Here is an 8243-nt window from a genome sequence, read left to right on the forward strand (position 1 = left end):
TTTTAATTAGTTAGGTAATGAAAATATTTTTTTTTATTTTTTTATCATTTTATTAAATTAATTAATTTTTTAAATTAATTTCAATTCATATTTAAATTAATTTTCATTAGTTTTTTAATTTATTTTATTTTAATTCATTTTTTAAATAATTCTTAAAAATATTTTACCCCCCAAAAAAGGCGGAAATCAGTTTAAAAAAATCCATTTGTTAATTATACAGAAGTTTGAATAATAAATTAATAATTTCGATGCAGAAAATAATCATTAATGATAAAAAATTGGAAAGTTGCAATTAATATCCATACGTTTTCACTGTCTATATTGGGAATAATAAAAATGACAAACAAGTCATTATTCAAAAGTGCCATTCATCAAACTTTTGTTTGGATTATATGGTTAATACCTTCATCTGCAGTTGTGAGACGCGGTCAAGAAGCCATCAAGGACGATTCAACGCTATATACGAGCCTCCTTAGAAGATTAATGCCTTTTACCGCTTCAATAGACAACTTTAATTTCCTATTAACTCCATTACTAATGATAAACCAATAAATAAACTTCGATTCGAGAAAAAAAAAAGTTCACAGAATCAATGGAATAAATACAATATATATACACAAGGTCTTTTTATATCTCTGCAATTCTCTCAATTGGTATGTAATTGATCAATCATAAACATAATTGAGATACACAACTCTCAAGATTACAATCGTCTAAATTTTAAATTTCTCTATAATCGAAACCACCTGCAAAATTCTGTTTTTAAAAATAGAAAAATTGTAATTCGAAAAATGAATTTTATTTTTTAACACTAATTTTATTTTTAAAACTAAAAAAATTATAATTTGAAAAATTCATTTTATTTTTGAACACTAATTTTATTTTTAAAAATAAAAAATTAGTTTCGAACACTAATTTTATTTTTAAAAATAAAAAATTAGTTTTAAACACTAATTTTATTTTTAAAAATAAAAAATTAGTTTCGAACACTAATTTTATTTTTAAAAATAAAAAATTAATTTTGAACAATAATTTCATTTTTAACAATAAAAAATATAATTTTAAAAATTAACTTCATTTTTAAAAATAAAAAATATAATTTCAAAAATGAGCTTTATTTTTAAAAATAAATTTTTTTTTTTATTCAAAAAAATGCATCAATAGAGAAAATACAAGTGCAATGGAGAAAATCATTCATTCATTGCCCGGGGGGCGAAAAGAAAAGGGAAAAAAAAATGTCACACCCTTAATGCTCAAACTCCAACTGTACTGGACAAAACTTGGAAGCAATAAAAACTCTCAACGGGAAATGAAAAGAAAAATAGAAGCAAGAGAAAAATAAACGACTAAGCTTTTTCGAAGCCAGTTGGAGAAAAGATTCTCGGAATCACGCCAACTGCTTTTAAAAACCTTTGACCAATCACAGTATGAGGCGTGTAAAAGTTTAACTGCAAGTCGAATCACGCGAAGGTCTTAAACATAAATTACATAGCAATGTTTATAAGCTACTTCCGCAAACTTCTCGCACTTTTGATGGAATTACCTCAGTGGTTATAAAATTCACATTTTTTTCCGTTTACTTTGACATCTCCCTCTTTTAAATGCGCCATATCATCCGTCAAAAAAAAAAAAAAATTTCTTTGAGAAAAAAGAATTTATTTCTTCCTTTAGAAAAAATTCTGATTAGAAATGATTGTATTTATAAAATTTTTATTTACAAATTTTCACTCGAAAAGTACTGTTTGAAAATTTTAATTTTATTTTCATTTCGAAGTTTTTAAAAATAAAAATTTTTTTATTTTTTTATTTTTTAAATTCACATCATTTTAATTTCGACATTTGGAAATTAAAAAAAATATTAGTTAACAGTTCCTAATTAGAAAATTCTGTTTGAAAATATTAAGTTAAAAAAATTCCATTTAAAAATTTCTATTCAAGAAATTCAATTAAAAAGTTTCCATTTCAAAGTTTCTATATCGAAAATTCATTTTTTAAACAATTTGAAAAAATTTAATTCAAAATTTCCACTTAGAAATTAGAAATAGAAAATTATATTTAAAAATATGAGTTTAAAAAATTCCATTTGAAAATTTCCATTTATAAAATTCTATTTAAAAATTTTCAATTAAAAAATTCCTTTTAAACATTTCTTTATGAAAAACTTCATTCAAATTCCATTTTAAAATTTTTATTTTAAAATTTTCACTCGAAGAGTACAATTTCAAAATTTTTATTTTGAAATTTTCAATTCGATGTTTTTAAACTAAAAATCAATTTTCAATTTTTTAAATTCACATAAAAATTTCAATTTAGACATTTGGAAATTGAAAATATCATTTATCAACTCGTAATAAGAAAATTCTATTTAAAAATATGAGTTTTAAAAATTTAATTTAAAAATTTCTATTTAAGAAATTCAATTAAAATATTTCAATTTCAAAGTTTTTATATCAAAAATTCATTTTTTTTAAAAAATGTAATTAAAAATTTCCAATTAGAAATTTAAAAATAGAAAATTCTATTTAAAAATATGAGTTTAAATAATTTTAACAAAAAATTTTTAAATTTTAAAAATTTTAAACATTTCTTTTATAAAAAACTGCATTTAAATATTATTTTCTAAAAAATTCTATCTAAAAAAGTGAAATTTGAAAAATATTCATTTAAAATATTCTATTTATAAATTATTTAATTTGAAATTCTAAAATACAATTTAAAATTTGCTTTTTAGAAGTTTTCAAATTGAAATTTCCATGATTTTTACTTAAAACATTACTTCATTTAAAAATTTTAATTTTATAATTTCTAATTAAAAGTTTAAGAAAAAAATTTCTATAATTTTCAATTACAAAATTTCATTTGTGAAGAAAATTTTATTTAAAACTTTTCAATTGGAAATTCCATTTTAAAATTTTTATTTAAAATATTTCATAACAAAATATTCATTTTAAAACTTTCCATTTTGAAAATTCAGTTTAGAAATTTTCATTTAGAAAATACCATTTAGAGATTGTTAATTAAAAAAATTTAGTTTAAAAACTTTGTTTTAAATCTATGCAGAAATATCATGAAAATTCCTTCTTAAATCTTCTAAAATCAATTAAAAATTTCTATATTTAGAAACGATTTAAATTCTATTTAAAAATTCCCATTTAAGTGGAAAATTTCATTTAGACGTTTCCAGTTAGAAAATTTATTAAAAAATTTCTGTTTTAAATGTTTCATAAAAAAAATTTCTTTTAAAACTTTCCATTTAAAAAATTATATTTAAAAATTGTTATTTAAAAAATTTATTTCCAGAATTTTTATTTAGAAAATTCGATTTAAATATATATATATATTTAAAAGTTGCAATACAAAAACTCCGTTTAGAAATTTTCATTTATAAAATCTATTCAAAATCTTACAATTAAAAAGTTCCATATATCTAAAATTTTCATTTACAAATTTCTATATAAAAATTATAATTTAAAAACTTTCCTTTTCTATCTCTAAAAGGTTATTATTTTTCAAAAAAATAATCTACTTGCAAAATTAATTTCGATATGTACAAATTTTGCACACTATTGTCTATATTGAACCACTGTCATTGTTTTGATAAATTACTATACTCACAAAGAGAATTTAATAATAATTAAAATTCTTGGTAATTGTCGAAGGAAACCATAAATCATTTTCTCTTGCAATGCCAATTATTAAGTTCAAATACGCAATAAATGTAATTTAGATTCTATATCTATATCATTGCGAAAGGTTCACATTCCGAAATTTTACTCTCAACACTTTTTTACAGGAGAAAAATTTCTATAAACTGTAATTTATTTTTTATAGAGATGTTAATTTATTTCCAAATATACGGAAACGATTCGGAACTTTTTTTATAACTTATTTATTTTATGAATTATTTTATTATTTTCTTCTTTAATTTTTTATTTTTTTTTACATTTATATTTATTTGTTTTTTATTGTTTATTTATTTACTACCAGGAAAAAAAATAAGGAACCTTTTTTCCCCTTTTGCTAAATTTGCCTTCGAATTTTGTAAAAATTGCTCCGGAAATAGTAAAAAAAAAAATAGAAATAGTTTTAGATATAATTTTGTAAATAGTAAAAACTTTTACTTCATTTTTCTCGTTTTTCCAATTAATTTTCTATATCAGGAAAAGTAAAGAAATAAAAAATTTTCAAGAACTACCCTTTTTCAAACAAGTGGAAAATTCTTATTTCTCTAAAAAGTAGAAAGAAACCCCTTTTAAATAAAGTTTAAAAAAAAAATTCACCAAGAATAAATAATGTTTTGCAGTGTAAAATTTTTCAAAAGCAAACTGTTTTCAATTTCATATTGCAAGACGTTAACTTCTTCTCTCTTTATAATTGAAAAAAAGAGGAACTGAGAATTAAGAAAATATTTCTTCAGAAAGGTAAATAATTTCTGTTCCACTATGGAAAAGATCTCATTATAAAGCAAAAGATGAATAAAAAAAAAATGAAAAAAAGTGACAATATGCGAGGTGTGATATAGCGCAAGTCGTTTTTACCACCTCAGCATTTTTCTGTGTGCTTTTCATTTCATCCGGCGTACAAAGAAAAAATAACTTGTAATTTTAACCGTGAGCCAAAAGAGAGGAACCTTGATTCAGCAAAAATGTTCTTTTTTAACTGATTATTGTTATTATTCTTGTTTTCCACACACACAAAAAAAAGAGAAAAAAAATGGAATACATGATTCATTAAAATTGTATTTTCCACTCAATACGACACACATTATTTTACATAAAAGCTATAAATGGATTTTAATTCTCCCTCGTTTGCTCTATACAATGACTGACAAGTATGCTTTTATTATCGTATGCACTACAAATTATAGACGCACAAGTGATGTGACATTTTTTTTTTAATTACTCAAATTAATGATGAAATTTTATGGAAATTAAATTTGATTATTGGAAATTGAATTTCTGTGACTATATTAAATGGAATTTAATTAAAAGATGAAATAATGAAGATATCAAATGAACTATCACCCTAGTTTGAGAACCACTATCTCTCGCTATTGCATAACGATGTGGGAGTCACGTACATAATGAGGTGATCCCTGTGTGCATCGCCGCATCTTGCTCTCCATTTCGTGTGTGTGTAGGTTTCCTCTTTTTACCGAGAGAAAGACTCTTGAGTCATACGTGTGCACACAATCACCACTCAATAAACGAGAATGTACAGCGCGCGACAATAATGGTTTCCATTATTTCGTATTTTTATATTTTTAATTTGAAATTTTCATTTCAAAATTTAATTTGATATTTCAATTGGAAATTTTTTAAATTTCATTTAATGTTAAAAAATTTTATTCAAAGTTTAAAAATTTCATTCAAAATTTTTCAATTTGATTCGTAAAATTAAAATTTGATTCGTAATATCAGAAAATTTATAATGCCCTTAATACAACATTTTTTAAATTTAACTGTAAATTATAATTCAGTTTGAAAATGAAAAATTTATGTCAAACTTTGGATGATTTATTCAAAAATAAAAAGTTTTCAATTAAAAATTAAAAATGTTTTTCAAAATATTTAAAAACATTACTCTAAATTTTTTTCATTTAATTCAATATTATAATTTCGTCTATAAATAAAATATTAAATTTATAACCGTAAAGTTTTATTCAAAATATTTTGGAATTTAATATTTAACTCAAAATTTTATTAAACTTTGTTCAATTTTCACAAAATTTTATTCAAAATTATATTAAGTTATGTTCAAAATCAACAATCTGAATTCAAAATAATTAAAACTTAAATTTAAATTTAAAAATGTTATTAAAAATTATAATTCAGTTTGAAAATGAAAAATTTATATCAAACTTTTGAAGATTTATTCTGAAATAAAAAGTTTTCAATCAAAAATTAAAAATGTTATTCAAAATATTTAAAATATTACAGAAAATTTTTTTAATTTAATTCAGAATTATAATTTTGTTTATAAATAAAACATTTAATTTAAAATTGTAAAGTTTTATTCAAAATTATTTTAAGTTATGTTCTAAATTAACAAACTTAATTCAGAATAATTTAAAACTTAAATTCAAAATTTAAAAATGTTATTAAACATTCTAAAGTTTCATTCAAAAATTAAAAAGTTTTATTTGAAATTGTAAAGTTTTATTCAAAAGTAAAAGTAAAAAGTTTCAGAATTACAATTTTTTATTCAAAATGTGAAAAATCTAATTGAAAATTATGAAGTTTTGTTAAAAATTATCAAATTAAATTAAAAATATTTCAAAATTTATTTCAAAATTTTTTAAATCTGAAAATAAAATATTCATTTCACATTTCAAAAATCAAAAGTTTATACAAATTTAAAATAATTAATAAAAAATTACTTAAGTTTTAAACTATTTTACTTTAAAACACTTTATTAAAAATATTTAAAATCTTAATAAATTAAACATTAATATTTTTATGAAGATTTTTAAATTAAAATAATTTAAAACTTTGTAATTTTTAATTAAATATTTTTAATTTGATTTAAACTCTTAATTATTGAATACAACTTTACAAATTTGAAATGAACATTTTGTTTTCAAATTAAAAAATTTTTAGGTAAATTTTAAATTATTTTGAATTAAATTTTTAGAGCTTGAACAATTGTTTATAATTTGAAATTAAAAACTTTTTTTAGTTTTAAATGAAACTTATTTTAAATTTTTAATAATACTTGTTTATTAAATTATTTTATAATTATTATTTCATTTTGTTCGATTTTTATTTGCAATTTCACTCTCACATTTACTTTAAAATTCTTATCTTTATATTATTTTCATTTTAAATGATTTTTTCACTTTCATTTGCACTTTTATTTTCACTTTGTATCAAAGTGAAAGTGAAAATAAATATTTATCAATCTGAAAATGAAAGTAAAAAAAATACAAAAAACTATCAAAGTAAAAACAAAGGTAAATGAAGAATCGCTCAAAGTGAAAGTAAAAGTGAAACTGAAAGTTGAAATAAAAATGAAATTACCTAATCGACCCTAGGAGGCATCATTGTTATATTATTTTATTTTAAAATTAATTTAATTAGATCAATTAAAAAAAATTTTCATTTGCTTTTTGGGAGAAATTTTCGAACAAATTTTCTCCAACAAAAAATATTTGTTTTAAAACGAACTAAAGAGTAAATTCCACCTTCTTAAGACACATAAAAATAAATTTTGTAAAATGTTACGTATCCATCAATGTCCTAATTAATATGATACTATCACTTTTTCCAGGTAATCGCTCAGCTCGTTAAAGTATCGTGACAACTTGTCAGCACGACAATTTGTTGTCAAAGCTGTACAAACTTAGAGGAGAGTTCATGCGCACGTGTTCATTCACAAACATATGTACGGATATAGAAAATTCACTCCACGAAGGTAAACGGTGCAGATATATATATTTCGCCTTTTCAATATTCATTTGAAAATTTAAAAAAAAAAATTATATAAAAATATTTATCTATAGAGAGAGAGAGAGAGAGAGAGAGAAAAAAAATTTTTTTTTTGCGTTTATGGAACGTATATAGAAGATGTTCGTATAATAAATAGTTTGGTCGACAAAAAAAAATTTCTTATTTTTGGTCAAGGCATCATCACTTTTACATGAAGCCCAATCAGATTGAGTGGAGGAAAAAGGACATTTTCTGAAAATGGAATTTCTTTCAGGGCATTGTGGAATTCTTTCTCGAGCTTTCGAGACGATACTATGTTATTCTGGTGTGAGAAATGGACGCGTTAGAACTAAATGAGATTCCAGTTTAGAAAGGAACGCCACAGTGCAAAACCACGACCTTACATGTTCGTCCCAAGAATACCAAATTGGTACGAGTACGACGACGACGATGACATTGTCCGCGATAATTTCAAACTTGTCTTATTTACTCACTTTATAGTAACAACTTTTTTTTCTCTTTTATTTTTAAAAACGACTCTATTACCACTTCATGATAATGTAAATACATCGTGCTATTCGAAATTAAATCTATTTTTTACTTGATATAAATAAAAAAGTGAAAATTAATTTTGAACATTTCATAAATTCTTTTAATTTATTGTTTTCGTAATTTAAAAGTCAGAAAAATTTAATAAATGGAAAAATGAATTTTAACGTGAAAGAAAAATCTACAGGAAAATAAAGGAAACATGGAAAATACATACAAACAAATAAAAGAAAAAATAAAAACAAATAAAACCAAATACGAAAAATA

General features: G+C 21.2%; 1 long non-coding RNA gene across 1 annotated transcript; it reads left to right on the top strand.

The window, feature by feature from the left end:
• Positions 1-592: 592 nt before the first annotated feature.
• LOC122512916 lies at positions 593-7907 on the top strand. The gene is made up of 3 exons (XR_006302673.1): positions 593-653; positions 7270-7413; positions 7702-7907. It is a non-coding gene; the product is annotated as an uncharacterized LOC122512916 (long non-coding RNA).
• The last annotated feature ends 336 nt before the right edge of the window (positions 7908-8243 follow it).

This window comes from Leptopilina heterotoma, unplaced genomic scaffold, assembly GCF_015476425.1.
Source record: "Leptopilina heterotoma isolate Lh14 unplaced genomic scaffold, ASM1547642v1 Lhet_13, whole genome shotgun sequence".
Classification (NCBI taxonomy): domain Eukaryota; kingdom Metazoa; phylum Arthropoda; class Insecta; order Hymenoptera; family Figitidae; genus Leptopilina; species Leptopilina heterotoma.